Below are 20,462 nucleotides of genomic sequence, written 5' to 3' on the forward strand. Positions count from 1 at the left end.
TGCCATCTCACAGAGCACCAGGATCACTTGGGAAGTTCTTTTAATCAGCTCTGTGTCACCTCAGCCACACCCCGAGCTGACACTCCCTGGATTTTGCCCACCTTACCACCTGAATCCCCCCAAATTCCTGATAGCCCAGCAGGAACCTCAGTTAAAAGGATCACAGGTTAGGAATCACTCCCTGCCATCTCAAAGTCCACCAGGATCACTTGGGAAGTTCTTTTCCCTGGGGCTGTCACTGCCACACCTGAGGAGTTTTGGTGGAAAAGCTTCCTCCAAAAAGCACCATGGTCACAAACCCACCTGTCCCAGGTGAGGGACATGTGCAGGGCAGGATGGCCAGGCTGGGGCTGGCTGATGCCTTTCACCTGATTTGCATTCTCCTAGCTCTGTTACTCACACTGATAACTCAAAGATCATTTATGTTGTGAAAACTGCGAATTCAGGAGGTCGAGGGCATGAGATCTGAGCAGAAAAAATGAGCAAACAAATCTAAGAAAACAATATTCAGAGATACACAGTTACAATCACAAACACTTTTCCATTTCTTTTTTGCCAGTTGGCCACGTTGTTGATTGAATAAAGCTGTGCATAAAGATCAGTTAGGAAGAGTATTAGCCCAGGAAGAGAATCTTAATAAATTGCAAATGCAATTTATTTTATATTAAAATTTAATCAGATTAATCTATTTCTAATACTGCATGCTAACAACTTGGGCACACAGTCCCTCCCCTGATATCACTGTCACTCTCATAATGCTGCTTGATTTATCTGATATTAAGCAGCAGTTGCAAGACAGACACTTCAGAGTTGCAACTGTCTTTAAAATTCTTATCAAGAGAACTGCGTGGTTTTCCAATTGTTGTAAAATTTCTATCAGACATTTTACAGCCAAAGTCCTGGAGCTAAAATACAAGCAGCAGATTCTTTAGTTACCTGCTTCATCTGCTGCAACAAAGGGAGCAATAAAAAGACAAAGCCACTGCCTCTCAATATTTGTCTGAATTTATTTGCCATCCCCTCTTTTACACCAGGCTGAGTTTGTGGCCATGGCCATTTAAGATAAGAGAGGGAAAGCAGCTCCCATGGTGCAGGCACGTGGGGCTCTCCAGGATGAAGGTCAGGGTGGAAAGGGAAAGGGAAAGGGACTGGGCTGGAAGGAGGGGAACTGCTGGAGGGGAACTGCAAAAGGAAACACCAGGGAACCTCTCATTGCTCAGAGGGCAGGTTCTGCAAAAGGAAACACCAGGGAACCTTTCCTTGCTCAGAGGGGAGGTTCTGCAGAAGGAAACACCAAGGAACCTCTCATTGCTCAGAGGGGAGGTTCTGCAGAAGGAAACACCAGGGAACCTTTCGTTGCTCAGAGGGGAGGTTCTGCAAAAGGACACACCAGGGAACCTTTCGTTGCTCAGAGGGGAGGTTCTGTAGAAGGAAACACCAAGGAACCTTTCGTTGCTCAGAGGGCAGGTTCTGCAAAAGGAAACACCAGGGAACCTTTCCTTGCTCAGAGGGGAGGTTCTGCAGAAGGAAACACCAAGGAACCTCTCATTGCTCAGATGCTGCCACAGGAAGGTCAGCCACATCCAGGCTCTGCATCTCTCTGAGGAAAGACAAACCCTGATTTCAGGAAAGGGACACAGCAGTGCTGGCACTGGCTCCCAGGGCACTGCAAAGCCTCTGAGCCACATCTGACACCAGATTTAATTGAACATTAATCTAAACCCTGTCCCCAGTGACTCCACAGACCTTCCTGATGCCCCCACGGGGCTGTCCCAGCCTGGGCAGAGGTGCAGCTCCCCAGAGCCACCAGAGGGCTGTGGCAGTGGCAGCTCTCCCTGTCCCAGCTGGCCCCACAAATCCTACCCCAGAGCAGAGACTGCACATTCCCTTTCTACTTAAGGATATTCATTTTCCAAGGGTGCTGGGAAAAGCCAGAATTTGTCATGTGGGAGGCTGACAGACAGAAGGATGTCCTCACCCCCATCCCCTCCAGATCTGGATTTTCACCCCCATCCCCTCCAGGTCTGATTCTCACCCCCATCCCCTCCAGGTCTGGATTTTCACCCCCATCCCCTCCAGGTCTGATTCTCACCCCCATCACCTCCAGATCTGATTCTCACCCCCATCCCCCCCAGGTCTGATTCTCACCCCCATCCCCTCCAGGTCTGATTCTCACCCCAGACCCAAAGCATCCCCAGGGCAGATCACCACTGACATTTCCCCTGTTCCATCTCCCAGAAAAGCTCTCTCCAGCCAGGGATTGACCTCTCCACCAGCTGTAGGGCTGAGCTGGATGCAGGGTGCCCTGCCCACACTCCACAAAGACAGGCAGCAGGGCAGAATCCTTTTCCTCCCCAGAGCAGAATCCTTTTCCTCCCCCGGAGCAGAATCCTTTTCCTCCCCCGGAGCAGAATCCTTTTCCTCCCCCGGGGCAGAATCCTTTTCCTCCCCCGGGGCAGAATCCTTTTCCTCCCCCAGGGCAGAATCCTTTTCCTCCCCCAGAGCAGAATCCTTTTCCTCCAGGGGAGCCTGGCAGGTGAGTTCAGCCAAACTGGCTCTGGCCTGGCAGTGCCATCCATCAGCAGGGCCCAGTGGAGCTGCACTGCCTGCTGAGAAATTCCACGTGGGCAGCATTTTATAAAGCCAGGGGTGTTATTAAAAGGGAGAGGATTTGCCTGAGAGTAAGCACATATTTCATGACAACACAGCACTATTTAAAGAACATTTTTTTCCTCTGCCCTCCTTCAGAAGAAGGGTATTATTTGTTTTATAATGTAGCTGAAAATACCTCTTTAAAATCCATGAGATCCTATGGAGGTGACAGGTTCCCGATGAATAGCTTCTCCTCCAGATTAATTTCTGTTTTATCCCTAAGAGAAGCACAGAGCAGCAAGATTTATACAAAACTGAGTCAAAAGTAGTGGTTTTAAAATGAGCATTGCTGTCATGCACTGCTCTGAAGGAACTCTAAGCCTGCTTTCTAAACATGAAAAAAGTCAATTATTAAAAAAAAAACCCAAAAAACCCAAGAATACATCAGGAACATTTATGAAGATGTAATTATGAGGTACATTTATGAACATGTAACTAAAAACAGGTGGGTGGCACCCCTGCTTTCCAAACTGAAATAACAGAAGAAATCATTCCAGGTTGTGGACTTTGCCCTCCCGAGTATTTAATTTTTTTAAATGAAGGTTGGTTTCAAGTCATATCTGGCCCAAATTTTCAAAACACAACAATAAATTTGCCACGTTGCACCTCATAAACTGTACTTTGAGACACCATTTACCCCCTCCTCCTGAACATCAAAACCATTATTAATTAGAAAACAGAGACACTGCGTCTTTAACTCACAGTGAATTTTTGCTGTGGAGTATTTTAACACTCCTAAAACACAGAGCCTCAAGAGAAATGCTGAGTTTCCTACAGTTTCATCAACCTGAGGTGCCAAATCCTGAGAAGATTGAGCTCAGAAAAACTTTAGCTGTGCTGGTGTCCCAACTATTTTTAAATACTTCTTTATTTGATGAGCAAGTGCTCATTCTTTCATTGCTCTTGTTGTTAACAAGATTATCAGTCTTTAGAAACCCTTATTATTACTGCAGCAAGGAGATAATCTTAATGTTTATTATTAATTTTGAAGGGATAATGAAACCTCTAACGAGCTGCAGGCAGGGAGAGAACCTTCCCCAAAAGTCCTTCTCTGAAAAGGTCATTCTGATCAGCAGCTCTTCTCTGTGCTCAGAGCTGATTGTGGCATTCAGCAGCTTTCGTTTTCCAGCTAAATTATTCAGCACCTGCGGGAGGCCCTTCTGAAAGCTCCTCACCCAGCAGGAGATGGAGCACGAGAGGAACAGGGGCGAACCCTGGAGAAGGCAAAGCTGCAGAGGCACCTGAGCACCCGGCCAGAACCAGAGGGAAAAGCAGCTGGGGCTAAACCCAGGGAAAAGCCAGGAGCAGCAGCTGGGAGACAGGCAGGCTCCAAGCAAGGTCTGCTGTTCTCAAGGGCACCTGATAAATCCATGCCTTTAGAGATTTATATTTTTTTTTAATTTTTTACTGTTTTACTATTTTTATTTCTGCTTTTTTATTTTCTCTCGATTGCCACGATGGTTTTGCTCCTCCTGAGTGAAATAACAATAAGCTTCAGCCCCTGGAATCTCAAGCAGCAGAACTCACTCCAAGAGGCATTTCTATTTTTCACCACCCTTGTTCTGATCTTGAGCTGCGAAGCAATCCAATATTCTCCAGAAAGAAAGTGATATTTTCTGCTGTTATTGCACTAGCAGGTCCTGCACTCCAGGTGAGGGGATTGCATTTCACTCTGCAGCTCCCTGACCTTCATTAGTGCTTCAGGGAGCTTGAAAGCCAGATGGAATAACAAAAAAAATTCAATAAAATACAATGGTTCATGTCTTTCTGAAACAACGGGGAAAATAATAGCCATCAGGTGCAGAGATTAATTTGGAATTAAATACTTGCAGGCAAACAGGTATGATAATTGCATTAAATCATAAACTGCTTGTTTTTCAAAGGGAGATGAAATCTTATCATTAAATCAACAGCTAGATCACATTTTAAATTATATTGTTTTAGTTAATCCATTGGAAAATAACTTTGCAAATAGCCAAGGCACTCATTAGATATTGCAATTTATTCAGCACTTAATTTTGACATTTAAGGGAAAAGTAGATGAAAGCTGAAAAGAAGATTTTTATGCATTTATGGGCCAATAAAACATTGACATCTATGGTGACCACAGGGGGTTCCACAGCCACCTGGAGGAGTTTGATATTCCAGAGGGCAGGGCTGTCACACAGGTGTGTCACCTGGATTTGGGAAGGACTGGGTGTCACATGCACAGCTGGAGCAGCACACCTGGAAGGAGTTTGATATTCCAGAGGTCTTGTCTGACTTCTGGATGTCAAAACCAACCACTCTGCTGTTATTTGGAAGCCATCTCAATAAAGAGCAAGATTTTTGCTGGAGACAGAGCAATTTAAAACACATTTTTAAACTGCAATTTTAAAACCCATTTTTCTTCTAGTGCAGCTACTTTATACTAAGGCAGCCAAGTTTTTAATACTCAGAAATATACATTAACTCGTGGCTTTTTTAATGTCCTTATCCATATTAACCTAATTCTGCATGCTGCTATTTGGCTGCAACAGCTTTTTTAGAGTTGTTGTGCTCTCAGCAGCTTCATTTTAGATATTTCTGCAGAGAGCTGCAGGGAACATTTCCGAGGGCAGCACACAGAGCTCCTGGTTTTAATTTGGAACTCTGAAGAACATGTTCTTTAAAGTTATTTGGACTTTTTGGAGGCTATTTAGGGCTCAAGCCACAGCCCTCTTTTAGCAAGCACCAAGATGTGTGTTCTGGGGCAGAATCAGAATGGAAAAATTAGGTGTGAAATTCATAATTTGTGCTTTAATCTGCAATTTCATTTTGGTCTGGGCTTGGGAAGATGGCGTGAAAAAAAAAATGTTGTTAAAGTGGCAAAAAAGTCCTTGATTTTTATGTTGGTTGGGGAAATAAGAGCACCCAATTTAAAGAACAGATCCACATATATATGTGCATGTATAAATATGGCAAACCTGCCAAAGCAGTGATTTATACAGACCCAAATTCCATCAGCTTGTACACAAAACCTTTAAAGGCCAGGCCATTCCTGACTCTGGCATTAATTATTTTCTATTATTGTTCTGGCTGGGTATTCTGGTGTTTGCATGCAGACAAAAGCTGTGCAGCCACACTTGGTTCCCTTTCCCTCCACGTCCCTGAACAGCCCTGGATGTATAAATTACAGAATCATTCAGCTAACAACCCATGGTGGCCACGTGCAATAACACAACCTGCCCAGGATTTAATTAAGCAAGTTCAAAACACGGAAATTAGAAGTAAGGAGCCACTAGAGGAGGATAAATTTAAAGAGCTGGCCTCCATTTTTAAGCTTTTATGATTTTATTGCCTTTGCTGAGAATGAGGGACTATGCAAACAGAGAGGATAAACTGTTTATCTTACTGTTTATCTTATTTTCTCTTTCCAAGACAGAGAAAAAAGACTTTAATCTCAGTGCCCCACCTTCTTTAGTACTTTGGGAGAGGGCCTGAATTTTCATTCCAGCAAGGACAGGGATATAATTTGTTTAAAAAGAGTAATGTTAAAATTCTCCTTCCACTCCAAGCCTGTGAGAGGCAGAGCAGAACGATGCCATGGGGTTCCAGAGGCTGCAAACACCCCAGAACTGAGACTGCACGGGGGCAATATTCTCTTCTCTCACGTTTCTGCAGCACAGGATGAGCAGAAAATCTCCCTCCAACAGTGAACCTGGGGCTTCTCAGGGCCTGTGTTCATTTACCTGGGTAAAACAGCTCAGTGTGAGCTACCTCAAAAAGGAACATCTCATAACCCCAGGTTGTGTCAGGTCTGGAACTGCCCACAGAGCAGCTGTGCTGGCTTTACACCGGAGGGTTTTGGTGTCAGGTGGTGGGGGAGACATCAGGACCTGGTCCCACAGCAAGAGATCCCCTTTGGGAAGCTCAGAGGGAGAGGGGGGCCCTGCAAAAACGTCAGGAGAGACTCTGAAATGTTCAGCTTTGCGTGGCACCTGTAAGTGGTATGATAAATGATATAATTGTCAGGTGGGATGATTGTTTAGTGATTAAAAATAATTATTGTGTCATCATAAGAAGAATAATTATTGTATAATCATAAGAAACTGTGTGTTCCTAGTCTAAGGAGGCAAGGCTTGGCTGAAATCTGTGTATACAATTGAACAGTACAAGTTTAATAATTAACATTAAAGTTATATAAGGGTAGAATATAAAAGTATGTTTATCCTGAACCTATGTTGGAGTCAGGTTTGGGGTTGTACCCCTGACACCCGGAGCTCTTCAATAAAAGCACCTGCATGGAATAATTTTTTGTGATTATGTGTTCCTGAACTAACAAGAGGAAAAAATCAAAGCCACAGGGGTTTTAAAGCACTTCTGGGCATGGAGAGAAAGGTGAAAGTAACTTATTTGGCTTTTTGTACAGTAATTCTGGGCACTGTTCTGTACTCTCTTAGAATCAGTTCCAGTCTCCTCTGCTTCCCTTGACTATCGACTGCTTTGTGACTGATGGATTATTTAATATAATACATCAAGCCTCATTCCTATTTATTGGCAGCATGCTAAGGTGGGTGCCTTTCAGGCAGTGCTGCAGCTTGCAAAGCCAAGTGCTAGCAGTGAGCTCCTGACATCTCACCACCACAGGCTGCTGTCCCTTTGAACACAATGCACATATTAATCAGCTGATCACTAATCCCTGAAACCTCTAACTGCAATATTGGCAGGTCTTCTTAAAAACTATTTCCAAGCCTGCATGCCTGTTGTGGCTTTTGCTTAAAGAATCATCCATCACATGAATGGCTAGTTAGTGAAATGAACTAATTAACAAAGAAATTAAATGGAGAAATAAATCTCAACTCGAGACTGCTGAACTGTTGTCTCCCTCCTCCATCCAAAGCCACCAGACCTTTAAGAAATGCTGGCACATTTTGAAAGCCTTTTACCCATGTGAAACATGTACCATTTAATCCCTGTTCTATCACACTGAACACCCAATGCATTTATTTTATTAAAATGTGTGTAGTGCAGTCTCAAACACAGCTGGGGTGTCTGAGCCCCTTTTCCTCTTGCTTTCCACTTGAAACCCTTGATCTGCTCTCTGAGATCAGCTGAAGAACTATTCCTGTGCATGCTTTTGAACTATGCTATTAATTTGTTATTGATCTGTGCCTTTGGGACTCCCAGATCTTTGGATCTGTGTTTAATTTCTGTTTTCTGTGATACCCAGTGGGTACACACATATTTTAATCTCCCTCAATACCTGGAGCCATAATGCTGTATGGAAAACCTGCAATCAGGTTAACATTTCCAGCTGGAGCTAGCACTGCAATTGCTTCCACCTCTGCTTATTTAATAAATGAGAGGATCTGGCTGAAAGCAGTGGGAGGCAGATGGACACTTTGTCAAAGTGTGAAGCTCAGTGGTTTGGGTGCTAACACCCTCACATGCCTGTGTGTATCTAGATATAACTGAACAACAACATTCTTACCCTCTCCTACTCCCATTTCTTCATAGAGCAGGCCCTGTGGTTTTTCCTTTCCCACACATAAAAGGGACAGACTTATTGGAGGAAAAAATGACAGACAGCATCACAGAGTAAGCTTTTAGCAGGAGGCAGAACTGAACCTTTCCCTCCCAGTTTCAGTGCAAACCTCTGTGAACTGGAACCTCCCGTGGAGGAAATCAGCCCTGCTTTTAATCCCCCTCTGCTTTTATTGCTCCCACTGAGCAACAGGGAATCCAACTGTGGTTAATTTACCACCTGAAGACACTAAATCAAAGTTGCAGGGGCTCATTCACCAAATCTCTCCCAAGCCTGAGGACACTGGGCATCCAGGCAGGGCTAGGCTCCCATTAAATATTTTCACCACTGAAATTAGAGGGTTCATCCAAGCAAACTCCCCATGAGGGAATCCAACATAAACCAGATTATTTACTTATTTATTCTGTTATATCTCAGATACAATAATATTCTCAGATATGTAAATAAAAGGAATTTTCCCTTATTTTTACCTGAGAAATGTCTGATGAAGAATCCTCCCTGGCTCCCCCTTGTACAGCAGGACAGGACAACACACAATATCAGTTTTTGGAGTGCAGGAGTCAAGAAAGTGCTGGCTTTCACCTAATTCAGAAACCAGAAAGATCAAGCTGAAAAAATCTGTTACACAAGACATTACAAATAAAAGCTAGCCAAGGACAAATGCCTTTGCTTGACTCTGTGAGGCCCTGACACATTTTGTACATCTCAGAAATAAAAATAATTAAAGTTATGACTTTACCTTTTCACTTTCTGGAATGAACAGCAATTAAACCAAGGGTTCCTCAATAAAACTGCTTCACACCTGTTTTTTAAAAACTGAACAAGCAAATATTATTGATATCCCCTTTTGCTAGCAGAAATAATACATTTACAAACCATTGTAATAAATGACTGAGAACTCAACTTCTCCAAATGTGAACAAAAGAGAAATTCTCTCTGTGAGCATAGAGCCATCACAGTCCAGTGCAGTAATAACAGCAATTTCATACTGATATGAATGTGTTTAAAAGGTGACCCAGACAATGAAGCAAGTATAATTAAATTGGAAACAGCTAATTCAATAAAGTACTGATGTCAAAAGTAATAATCAGGGGGAATTTTAGTGCAGCTCTCATCTGCAGAAAGGATCATTTTGGAATAATGGCCTGCTTATGGGAAGAAATTTAAAATATAAAATGTCTGATGACGGCTGATTGAAAAATAAAACAAAAAGGGGTTTATGATAATAGATTTCTAAAGGAGTAAAAGGAGCAGAGACACAGAATTGCTGTCATTAATGTGTTGCCACTGGTTTGTGGGACAAAGCCAGCTCATTGAATTTGATACCAATATCTGCTTCCTGGCTGGAAAGGGTTAAGTACAAATAAATTTCACCTAAGCTGAGCATTAAAAAGTGCTCTGTTAAACAGGGATTGTGTTCCAGGAGGGAACTGTGGCATTCAGGGTTCCAAGCTGAGCATTAAAAGGTGCTCTATTGGACAGGGATTGTGTTTTCCAGAAGGGAACTGTGGCACTGGGGGTCCCAAACTGAGCATTAAAAGGTGCTCTATTGGACAGGGATTGTGTTCCAGAGAGGGAACTGTGGCATTCAGGGTTCCAAACTGAGCATTAAAAGGTGCTCTATTGGACAGGGATTGTGTTTTCCAGAGGGAACTGTGGCACTGGGGGTTCCAAACTGAGCATTAAAAGGTGCTCTATTGGACAGGATGGTTCCAGAGGGACTGTGGCATGGGGTCCCAAGTGAGCATTAAAAGGTGCTCTATTGGACAGGGTTGGTTTCCAGGGGGAACTGTGGCAGGGGTTGCACGGTGGTTCCAAACTGAGCATTAAAGGTGCTCTATTGGACAGGGATTGGCATGGGTTTCCAAGGCATTAAGGTGTATGGACATGGTTGGCCAGACTGGGGGTCCCAAGCTGAGCATTAAAAGGTGCTCTATTGGACAGGGATTGTGTTCCAGGAGGGAACTGTGGCACTGGGGGTCCCAAACTGAGCATTAAAAGGTGCTCTATTGGACAGGAGGAATTCTCAGCAAAGCCCTGGCTGGGGCACCACGTGCTGCATCCTCCAGGGAAGCCTCTCTCACTCCACTGCCCTGGAAGTCTAGACAGATTGTTTCAGGAGACAAGGCCAAAATGAGGCGGAGAGAATGCCGCCCACGGGGGAATTGCTAAAATTGCTGGAGACACAGATTGCAAAAGAGCTCCTCGGAAGGCTTTGAGCCCAATTCTGGTTTCAATAGACTACTCAAGGAGAATTTATTTTTTCCATGCTCTGCCCACAGGAAAGGAAAAAAGACACGTTTGGGTGGCACACTTTAAAGGTTGGGTTCTTTTCCATACGCAGAGGGAGAAGCAGAGGGATGAGGCACTCAAGAATTATTTAGCAGAAACTTCTTGTCTTAAAAGTTGGCAGAAAAGTTCAATATCAACGACTTGCTAGCAAGATATATTCTCTAGAGATCTAATGAAAAATGGCAATATCACCACAATTACACCCTGCTTTAAAGGGCACATGCAGTGAGGATTGTCTTTGCTATTGGATAACAAAAATGACAATTAAGGAACAGTGGCCCTCCTGTGAGTGATAAGGAAAAAACCATCACTTTTCACTTAGGAAGGTTTTACTCAGACACTACACAGATGGCTGAGTTTGAGATTAGTTCAGATAAAAAGAAAAATGATTGTACACACTCCACAAGTTGCTGGTTTACATCCCCTGCCTTACAAAAATACATCACAAATATCAAAGAAATGGGTTTGTCTGAGGTTTTGTTGCTGTTTCCCTATTCTGCCCTAGTCAAACAACAAATCTGCTCACAGTATTTTGCTGATATTAGTTATTTCCTGCACTTTAATTTCACAGGTGAAATATTCTGAACTGTTTTCCTGGAAGAGCTATATTAAAAATGAAAAAAAACATCTCCTTTTCAAAATGGTTCTTAGAGAGAAACAAAGATTCACAAAAGTGAACTTCCACAGACACATCCAAGTCTGCCTCTTACAGGAAATCAAAGTCCTTCTCAAGGTTTGCCCAGCAAGAAGGAGAAAGCAAAACTCATGGAATGTGAAGGAAACATTTATTTATTCCTTCTTCACTTACCCAGGTGAGCGTGAGCATTTCTGACTGCAGGTGCTGTGAGGACACAGCCTGGCAAAGCTGCTCCATTCTGCCTGCAGGACACGGAATTCTGCATTTAATTGTAATTTGGGTGATGGTTTAGGGGCATGGGGGAGATGTGGGTGCTGCATGGGATGGGCAAAACTTTCAGAGGCCACACAGAGAGGGAGCAGGGCTGGCACAGAGGGAGAACACCACAGATCCCAAGGGATGAGTGTCACTGATGTGTTCCATGAAAAATCCTTTCCTTGGGATTTTCCCTCCTGAGGAGCTGAGAGGCCTCAGGAACAAACTGCAAACAATTCTTACCTGCTGCTGTGGGATGCACAGGTGGGGCTGGGATTGGTCTCTGTGGTTGTTTCTGATCAATGGCCAATCCCAGCCCAGCTGGCCAGACACAAACCTTTGTTATTCATTCCTTTTCTATCCTCAGCCAGCCTTCTGCTGAAATCCTTCCTTCTGTTCTCTTAGTCTAGTTTTAATATATTATAAATCATAAAATTAATTCAAAGAGGAAGTACAGTTGAATTTCGAGATATGGGAGTAGATGTTTTTCTGTGATTCTGCTACTGAATCCACTGACATTCTGCATTCTGTTTTCCATTGCAAGTTCTCCTTCACTGGTAGCTTCTCAAGTGCCAGCTTCTATTTCTGACACTTTCACAGCACAGTTCATTAATTAATTATATATTCACATGTACATCCACAAAAAGATGCCTTAATTACCCAGGGAGCTCCCCCAAACCAGCACAGGCTCATAAACGGGCAGAAATGTTTTCCTCTTTTGGCAATCACCCCAGGCTCTCCATGCCCACCCTCATTCTGAATTCCAGCCCAGCAGCCACTGTGGGCACCCCTGTAAAATAAAAGCACACCTGACCCAGGGGCTGGGGCACTTGTGAGGGCTCTGGCAGAAGGGAAGGCTCCTGCACCAGCAGCTTGCACCCCTGCTGCCCTCACTCTGCCCCAGCACACTGCAAACCCCTGAAATCCAGACAATGACTTCTCAAAGCTGAAATGTAAGTTCAGAGGTCACCATTCTGCTGTTATCTTCAGTTTAATTACAGACAATTTATGCCTGTGAGGGTTGTGAGAGGCACTTCTCACTGAGGGAACATCAACACACTCAGACAATTTTTACTGGGGAAATACAAACCCATCCCATTTATAAATACTGCCAACAGCTGAGTCTGCAGAATTGTGGAGCTGAGCAGATTCTATCGAGGGATGGAAGAACATGGATTGTGTTTATGAGGCATGGCAGGCTCTACATGCTTTCCTTGAAACCACTTGTTCCTGGCCCAGGAGCCTCTGTAAATGTTGTGATAAAACAAGTGCCAGAGCAGGGAGCAGCCATGCATGTGATAGGAATATACATGAGCCCTTGCATTTGTTTGTTTGCTTGCTCATACTTTTCACAGCAGAAAGAGTTCTCGCGTTGGACGCTCTGAAACACTCCTAAAATACTCGGGATTTTGCAAAATATCTTTGTAATTGTAAGGAAGAGATGTTCTGCTTTCTTTAAAGAGTGATTATAGAAAATTGGTGATGGCAATTTAATATCCTGTGTTGTGTGCCTTCATCTCTCCCCATTCTCTGCTACCCTGCTGGAAAAGGTTGCTGTTGATTTATGCTTTTGTTTGTGAATTACACTGTAGACTTTCAGAGGCAATAAGAGCTAGAAAATTGCTTCTTACAGTCAATGACCTCCTTGTAGTTTACTTCCTTATTTTATCATAATAGAGACATTCACTTGATGGAGATTTCCCTACCAAAGAGAAGACTCTGATCCTTGACCTTAATGAACATGTTTTCCTACCTGCCCAGAGCATTGCAGGCATTTCAGTGGCAGCCAGCTTTGAGCAGAGATTTAAAGATGGTTTGTTACTCCCTGATAAAAGTGCAGTCTGCTGAGATAACTGTGCTGTTAAGAAAACAATGGTTTATCCTTTAGATTACAGCACCTCTCCCATCCACTTTCATTTCTCTTCCCCAGCAAATTCATGCTCCAAGCAGGACCAGCCTTGCCTGCTCAGTGCTGTTAGGGCTATTTATCTGTGGCTCAGAATGAAAGAGAATTCTCTGACAGTGCCCAAAGCCTGGAACCACTGGGAGGTTTTTCCCTGACTCCAGGAGGAGCTGATCAATCTCTAAATGCACAGAGCAATTCTATTCCCAGATGAGGCACAGAGGGCTGCTGCCCTGCCAGCAAGGCTCAGGCAGATGAGGATCACCACCACCCCACTGGAGTGCAATTGCTTTGGGGAACCCCGGAATCATTGGGGTTGGACCTTTGGCATCACTGAGTCCAGCTGCCAGCCCAGCACTGCCAGGCCCCCACTAAACCCTGCCCCAAGTGCCACATCTAAATGTCTGAATATCTCCTGAAATGGTGCTCCAACAGCTTCCCTGACCCTGCCACAAGTGCCACATCTAAATGTCTCAATATCTCCTGAAATGGTGCTCCAACAGCTTCCCAGCCCATTGCTGAGAACCCTTTGCTGTGAAGAAATTTTCCTTAAAATCCAACCTAAGCTGCCCCTGGCAGAACCTGAGACCATTTCTTGTCATCCATTGCTCATTACTCAGCAGAAGGGACTGACCCCTTTCACCCACATGTTTTATGGAAAATCCTTTCCTTGGGATTTTTCCCTCCTGAGGAGCTGAGAGGCCTCAGGAACAAACTGCAAACAATTCTTACCTGCTGCTGTGGGATGCACAGGTGGGGCTGGGATTGGTCTCTGTGGTTGTTTCTGATCAATGGCCAATCCCAGCCCAGCTGTCCAGACACAAACCTTTGTTATTCATTCCTTTTCTATCCTTAGCCAGCCTTCTGCTGAAATCCTTCCTTCTGTTCTTTTAGTATAGTTTTAATATAATATAGATCATAAAATAATAAATCAGCCTTCTGAACATGGAGTCACCTCTCTCATCTCTTCCCTCACCCTGGCACCCCTGTGGGCACTGTCACATACAGATCCTTCCAGAAGCTCCTTGCACAGAGGTGGAGGCAGAGAAATCACCTGGTGTTTGTATTCAGGGTGAGCCTTTGCAGGCAGGTGCTGAAACTCTGCTGAGAGGAAATCACCTGGGAGGGGGGAAATCAATCACCTGGGAGGGAGGAAATCACCTGGGAGGGGGGAAATCACCTGGGAGGGAGGAAATCACCTGGGAGGGGGGAATCAATCACCTGGGAGGGAGGAAATCACCTGGGAGGGAGGAAATCACCTGGGAGGGGGGAAATCAATCACCTGGGAGGGAGGGAATCACCTGGGAGGGAGGGTCTGAGCTCCTGTAGGTGGGACAGCCCAGGGGGAACAGGGCAGCACAGCAAAGGAATAAATCATGAAGATAATGCAGAGCAGAAAAGAGGAGTCAAGAAGGGGCTGGTGTGAGGTGGGAGAAACCAGAACACTCCATGACATTCGTGGTAGGAACCAGAACACTCCATGACATTTGTGGCAGGATTCAATTTGAGAGCAGCTCGGAGACTGTGCTGCTTAATTCAGGCTAATGGTGTTCAGAGAGCTGCAGCTGGACAGACAGCTGCCTGCTGATGGAAGAAGTCAGGAACCCAAAAAACTTGCGAAAATCAGCAGGAAGAAGCCACTTTGTGTTGCTGGAGGATGGAGCCAGGAAGGTCATCTGGCTGGAATTGCAGGTTCATGGCAAATTAACTCTTTGTTGCTGACTTCTCCCCTGGGGGGTTCTGGTGAGGAGTGACTCTGTTCCCTCAGTGCTCCCAGCACCCACGTGAACTGAAATGGTTCCTGTGTGCCAGTGTTAATTCTGCACTTGTGCTGGATGGAAAATTTCAAATGCACAGGAGGTGAACCAGAAAATGCCACATTTTTCAGCCTATTTCATTTCTATGTTTCAGTCATGTGCAGTCCTGAGGAAAATTTGATCTAAAAGTGTTACTGTGCTTTTTTTGGGGGGGGCAGGGGAAGGGGAAAGTGGCTGAATTTATTAAAGATGGTTGAAATACGAGTATAACTCAATAATCCTCATGTCTGATATCTTAAGGTCATTTTTAGTAGGGGTTTTTATATCTCTTATGTTCTGTGAGTATGCCATGCATGTATCAGGCAGAACTTAAAATCACAGACCTGTCAATAGTATAAAGAGAAAAAACATTGTCAGAGTTGAGCTGCTTATGATAGAAAGGCTCTGGTAAAAATCATCAGTGCATTTTAAAGAGCTCACATTTACCCCTCTCCATTTTTTATTTTCCATGTGCATAATGTGCTGGTGCTGCACTGGAAACAGAGAATTGGTGGAGCAGCCTAAAACCTTGTACAGAATTGTTAAAATACATCTGAGTTTTCAATTCTCCCTCTGGCAGGTATTGCTAGAAACCATTACAACACTTTTTTCTGTTTCACCACAATATCCCTGGTGAAACAGGGAAAAAGGAACAATAGGGTTTCTTTCAAAGGATGCTTTCAAAAGTGACTTTGCTGCAGATGGTTTCTGTCTCCCAGCTAGCTGCAAACAAGGTGAGTGTTCTGATGAGATTTGTATAAAGTTGGTGACTTCTGTGATGAGGGCAGAAATTTTAATTATAGAGAAATGCATGCTGCTTTATTCCTGCCTTTGTTAGAAATTCCCATTTTTTACTTTTATAAATGCCTTTTTTTACATTGTAAGTAACATAATTGGAGACAAAACTTTTTTTTTCATAATAGAAATGAATGTTAAGGGAAAAAAAAAACCTCAGCAAGTCCCTGAGGAAACACTGGTAATTTCCCATGTGTCTGACCAAAAACTGGGAAAATGAGACAGTTTTTTCCCATGTCAGCCAGAGTCCACCCCAGAGTTACTTATTTAAAGCACAAGCTTTAGGCTGGAAATTAAAAAAAAAAAATTAAAAAAAATCTGTGGTGAAAGACTTCCATCTCTGACCAGTATTTGTGCAATAAATGCACTGCAGGAATTGGATTTAATTTCTCATCAGCAGAGCTGCAGGTCTGTGCTGCTCCAGCCCTCCAACCCTGACCAGTATTTGTGCAATAAATGCACTGCAGGAACTGGATTTAATTTCTCAGCAGCAGAGCTGCAGCTCTGTGCTGCTCCTGGCCCTTTCTCTGCTGTGGTCAGAGCTGGTTCTCACCAGGGATTGTTGCTGCAGCTGGCTCCCACACCTATTTGTTTAGAAAAGAAAAACGGTGATTGCTTTATGCATAAATGGGTAAATATTTGCATTTTATAATAGTTTACTCGGAGATTAGGAAAACTGAATCGTAATGAGGTGCTTTTCTTCCTTTGAAATGGAGCAGAATTTTAATTGGCCTTATTTCTTATTTAGGAAATATGGCAATATGGGAGGCATGCTACTGATACAAATTTTGCAGTTTTAAATGAAGCTTCTTAACTAATATTGACATAATTTACTGGGCATCTACCCAGGCAAACTTTTTTGGCTTTGGCAACTGTTAGCTAGTTAATTTCCATGCAGGGAAAAGGTGAAAGTTCTGGAAATCAGTGGAAGTTGGGATGTAATCACCAGGGTTCCCTCTGGAAATTTCCTTCCCAGAGTTCATCAGGGAATGGGAAACCTGAAGGGAGCAATGGGGTGAATGTGAGGGTGTGGGTAACAGCAGGCACATCTGGATATAAATCTGATATCCCAGTGTGTGTGTGGGGGTAACAGCAGGCACATCTGGATAGAAATCTGATATTCCAGTGTCTGTGGGTAACTGCAGGCACATCTGGATATAAATCTGATATTCCAGTGTCTGTGGGTAACAGCAGGCACATCTGGATATAAATCTGATATTCCAGTGTGTGTCTGTGGGTAACAGCAGGCACATCTGGATATAAATCTGATATTCCAGTGTCTGTGGGTAACAGCAGGCACATCTGGATATAAATCTGATATTCCAGTGTCTGTGGGTAACTGCAGGCACATCTGGATATAAATCTGATATTCCAGTGTGTGTGGGTAACAGCAGGCACATCTGGATATAAATCGGATATCCCAGTGTGTGTGTGTGGGTAACAGCAGGCACATCTGGATATAAATCTGATATTCCAGTGTCTGTGGGTAACTGCAGGCACATCTGGATATAAATCTGATATTCCAGTGTGTGTCTGCGGGACTGCCTCCATCTGATCACCATCAGATTGTGTTCAGTTTCTCAGGAGATCTGTCTGTGATTCAATTTCACTCCTGAGCCACCCTGGGTTCAGCCCACGACTGAGTCACCTTGAATCCAATGATCATTTAAATGAGGAAAATCATGTTCAACATGAAAATAATCATTTTTACTCCGTGTAACTCGTTTATAGCCTGCCCCTCTCTGTCACACACTGCTACCAGAAACGTTTCAGGCTGTTGGAAAACACTCAGGAGCCCAAGTCTCAATGAGATTTTACTATTTTTACTGTGAAAATGTTGGGTACTAATATTCCAAGCCCATTTTTTTAAGAGGCTTTCTGTAATGCAGGGCGAATCTGAGAGAAGAAAATGCCAATTTCTATATCCTGTGGCAAAGGGAGTGTCTGTCACTATTCTGTTTGTATTTTTTTTGTGGTTTGGTCATTCAGCAGGGTTCAATTTCACCTCAGAGCAGTTGAGTGCAGCTGTGGGGGGAAGGAGGTGTTCCCTACACCCACAGGAATTGTTGGATAACACTGAACAATCTCCCGTCCCCCAGGTACAGACTGAGCTCTGTGGAGGTCAGAACTTGGCCCCTTGGTTAGAAAATTCTGGTTGGAGCTGAAAAACCTCAGTGGGAATGTAGGTGGCCAAGCAGAGCAGGCTGCCGTGTCTCTCTCAGCATAACTGGGTTATGCTCTGAGTTTAAACCTCTAGTTTAGTCATAAAAAAAAAATAAAAGAACCAGAACTGAGTGTAAGAAGGCTTTGAGATTCCCAGTCTTATCCAGTTTTATCCCTGGCAGGAGCAGCTTGGAAGACAATTAAGCTGTTATCAATATCAGGTTTTATTCACCCTGGTGCTTGAGCACCTCCATGGAGATGTAGGTGGCCGAGAGTCTCTCTCAGCATCACTGAGTTATGGTCTGAGTTTAAACCTCTAGTTTAATAATTTTAAAAAAAGTTTAAAAAAGAACCAGAACTGAGTGCAAGAAGGCTTGGAGGTTCCCAGTCTTATCCAGTTTTTATCCCTGGCAGGAGCAGCTTGGAAGACAATTAAGCTGTTATCAATATCAGGTTTTATTCACCCCGGGGAATGCAGGTGGCCAAGCAGAGCAGCCTGCTGGGGTTCATCCTCCCCTCCTTGCACAGTGGCACACTCAGCTGCTGCTGCTGCTGCTGCAGAGCCAGGGCCACCCTCCATCAGATTAAATTCTGTGATCTTATTTTCTTCTTCTTGTGTCTCTCTCAGCATAACTGAGTTATGCTCTGAGTTTAAACCTCTAGTTTAGTCATAAAAAAAATAAAAGAACCAGAACTGAGTGCAAGAAGGCTTGGAGATTCCCAGTCTTATCCAATGTTTATCCCTGGCAGGAGCAGCTTGGAAGACAATTAAGCTGTTATCAATATCAGGTTTTATTCACCCTGGTGCTCCAGCCATTGATGGTATTGATCTGCTGCAGGGCTGATCACTCCTCTGTGCACTCTAGGAAGCTGTTCCATGGCACTGCTTGTTGGAGCTGCAGCTCAGGAGCAGCAGGGCACAAATGGCAATAATTCCTCTGGGGAGATAAGGGCAGCTCGTGGCTGCCTGGGGAGGAAATTCTCCCCACACAGAGTTCTGCTCCTTCCTGCCTGGAAATATTTGCATTTCCACCCCTGTGTTGAGTGTTGAGAAAGGGTTAAAAGGGTGTCCTAACGATGTGTTAGGCAGAAGTGAAATGAAGAGCAGAAGGCAAGGGCTTTATCAAAAAACAGAATTCATTTTGTGTTGAATATAGGGATTTTATACTTATTTTATCTGATGCTGACAATGAAACGCTTTGTGTTCCTCCTCCCATGTGAGGGACAGTCTAGAACCATCCATCCAGAGCACTGGTGCAGGTAAATGATAGAATTTGAGATGTTCACCACAGTCACACCTGGTGAAACCCAGGGCAGATGGTGGAGTTGTCAGCAGGAGCTCTGGGCAGAGGTGGCCCTGCCTAAAATGGCAAAGCCTGAGATTCCTGCACCATCCTAAATCAATGTGCAGGGTCCAGAGCAGGGCTGGGGATCCCACAGCTCTGTGGGAAATGCTCTGCTCTAGAACCATCCATCCAGAGCACTAGTGCAGGTAAATTACAGAACTTGAGATCTTCACCACAGTCACACCTGGTGAAACCCAGGGCAGGGGACGTTGGTAGCAGTGATGTTAAATAATATCAGAGTAATATTGAAGTTAAAGGTGTGGTTCCCAGAGGGGCTTTGGGATCCAAAGGAATGGCATCTTGTGGTGATGTTAAATAATATTAAAGAGTTGGAGTTAAAGGTGAGGTTCCCAGAGGTGTTTTGGGATCCCAAGGAATGGCATCTTGTGGTGACATTGATAGCAGTGATGTTAAATAATATTGAAGTTAAAGGCCTGGTTCCCAGAGGTGTTTGGGGCATGGTTTCCATGGTTCCCAGAGGTGTTTGGGGCATGGTTTCCATGGTTCCCAGAGGTGTTTGGGGTATGGTTTCCATGGTTCCCAGAGGTGTTTGGGGTATGGTTTCCATGGTTCCCAGAGGTGTTTGGGGTATGGTTTCCATGGTTCCCAGAGGTGTTTGGGGCATGGTTTCCACCACGCTCTGGGGCAGTGTGGGTGGGAGAGGGAGAGGTTGTTCTCAGCAGCCCATGCTGAGGGAATGCTCTCCTGGATTTTCTGCCTCCTTGGATTGGAGGAGGGTGGCTAAACCCAAGAGCTGCCAGAGCAGCTTCAATTAAAATGCAATTCTGAACCCTGTCCTGGAGGGAATTGCTCTTTTCTGTTGTGCTGGGAGGCAGTGCAGACCAGGGGAGGTGGGCTGGAGCTCCTGTGCCTGGGTATGATTTTTCTGGGCACTTCACTGGATGCCACAGAGCACCCAAGGTACAGCAAATTTAATACAACCTCCTGAATTCCTGCTGTCCCACAGCCACAGAAGGCCTGAGTTTCTGATTTTCTGTGGCCTCTCAATGCTTTTGGAGCAGCACAAGTGACCCTGCAACAGGCAAAACTGGCTGGGGTGCATTGCTCCTGGCAGAAAGCTGGCAAAGCATCTTTGTGCTTGGCTGAGGCATCCCCA

The 20,462-nt window shown here is 44.4% G+C and overlaps 1 long non-coding RNA gene across 1 annotated transcript in view; it reads right to left on the reverse strand.

Annotated features, from left to right (window-relative positions):
* Positions 1-8,621: 8,621 nt before the first annotated feature.
* LOC127061116 (uncharacterized) overlaps positions 8,622-20,462 on the reverse strand; it is a 90,217-nt gene continuing 78,376 nt past the window's right edge. Inside the window, exons 2-3 of the long non-coding RNA XR_007780589.1 lie at positions 11,259-11,329; positions 8,622-8,740 (exon numbers count right to left, since the gene is read on the reverse strand). This is a non-coding gene — a long non-coding RNA (uncharacterized LOC127061116). The remainder of the gene's footprint in view (positions 8,741-11,258; positions 11,330-20,462) is intronic.

This window comes from Serinus canaria, assembly GCF_022539315.1.
Source record: "Serinus canaria isolate serCan28SL12 chromosome 7 unlocalized genomic scaffold, serCan2020 HiC_scaffold_29, whole genome shotgun sequence".
NCBI classification, from domain to species: domain Eukaryota; kingdom Metazoa; phylum Chordata; class Aves; order Passeriformes; family Fringillidae; genus Serinus; species Serinus canaria.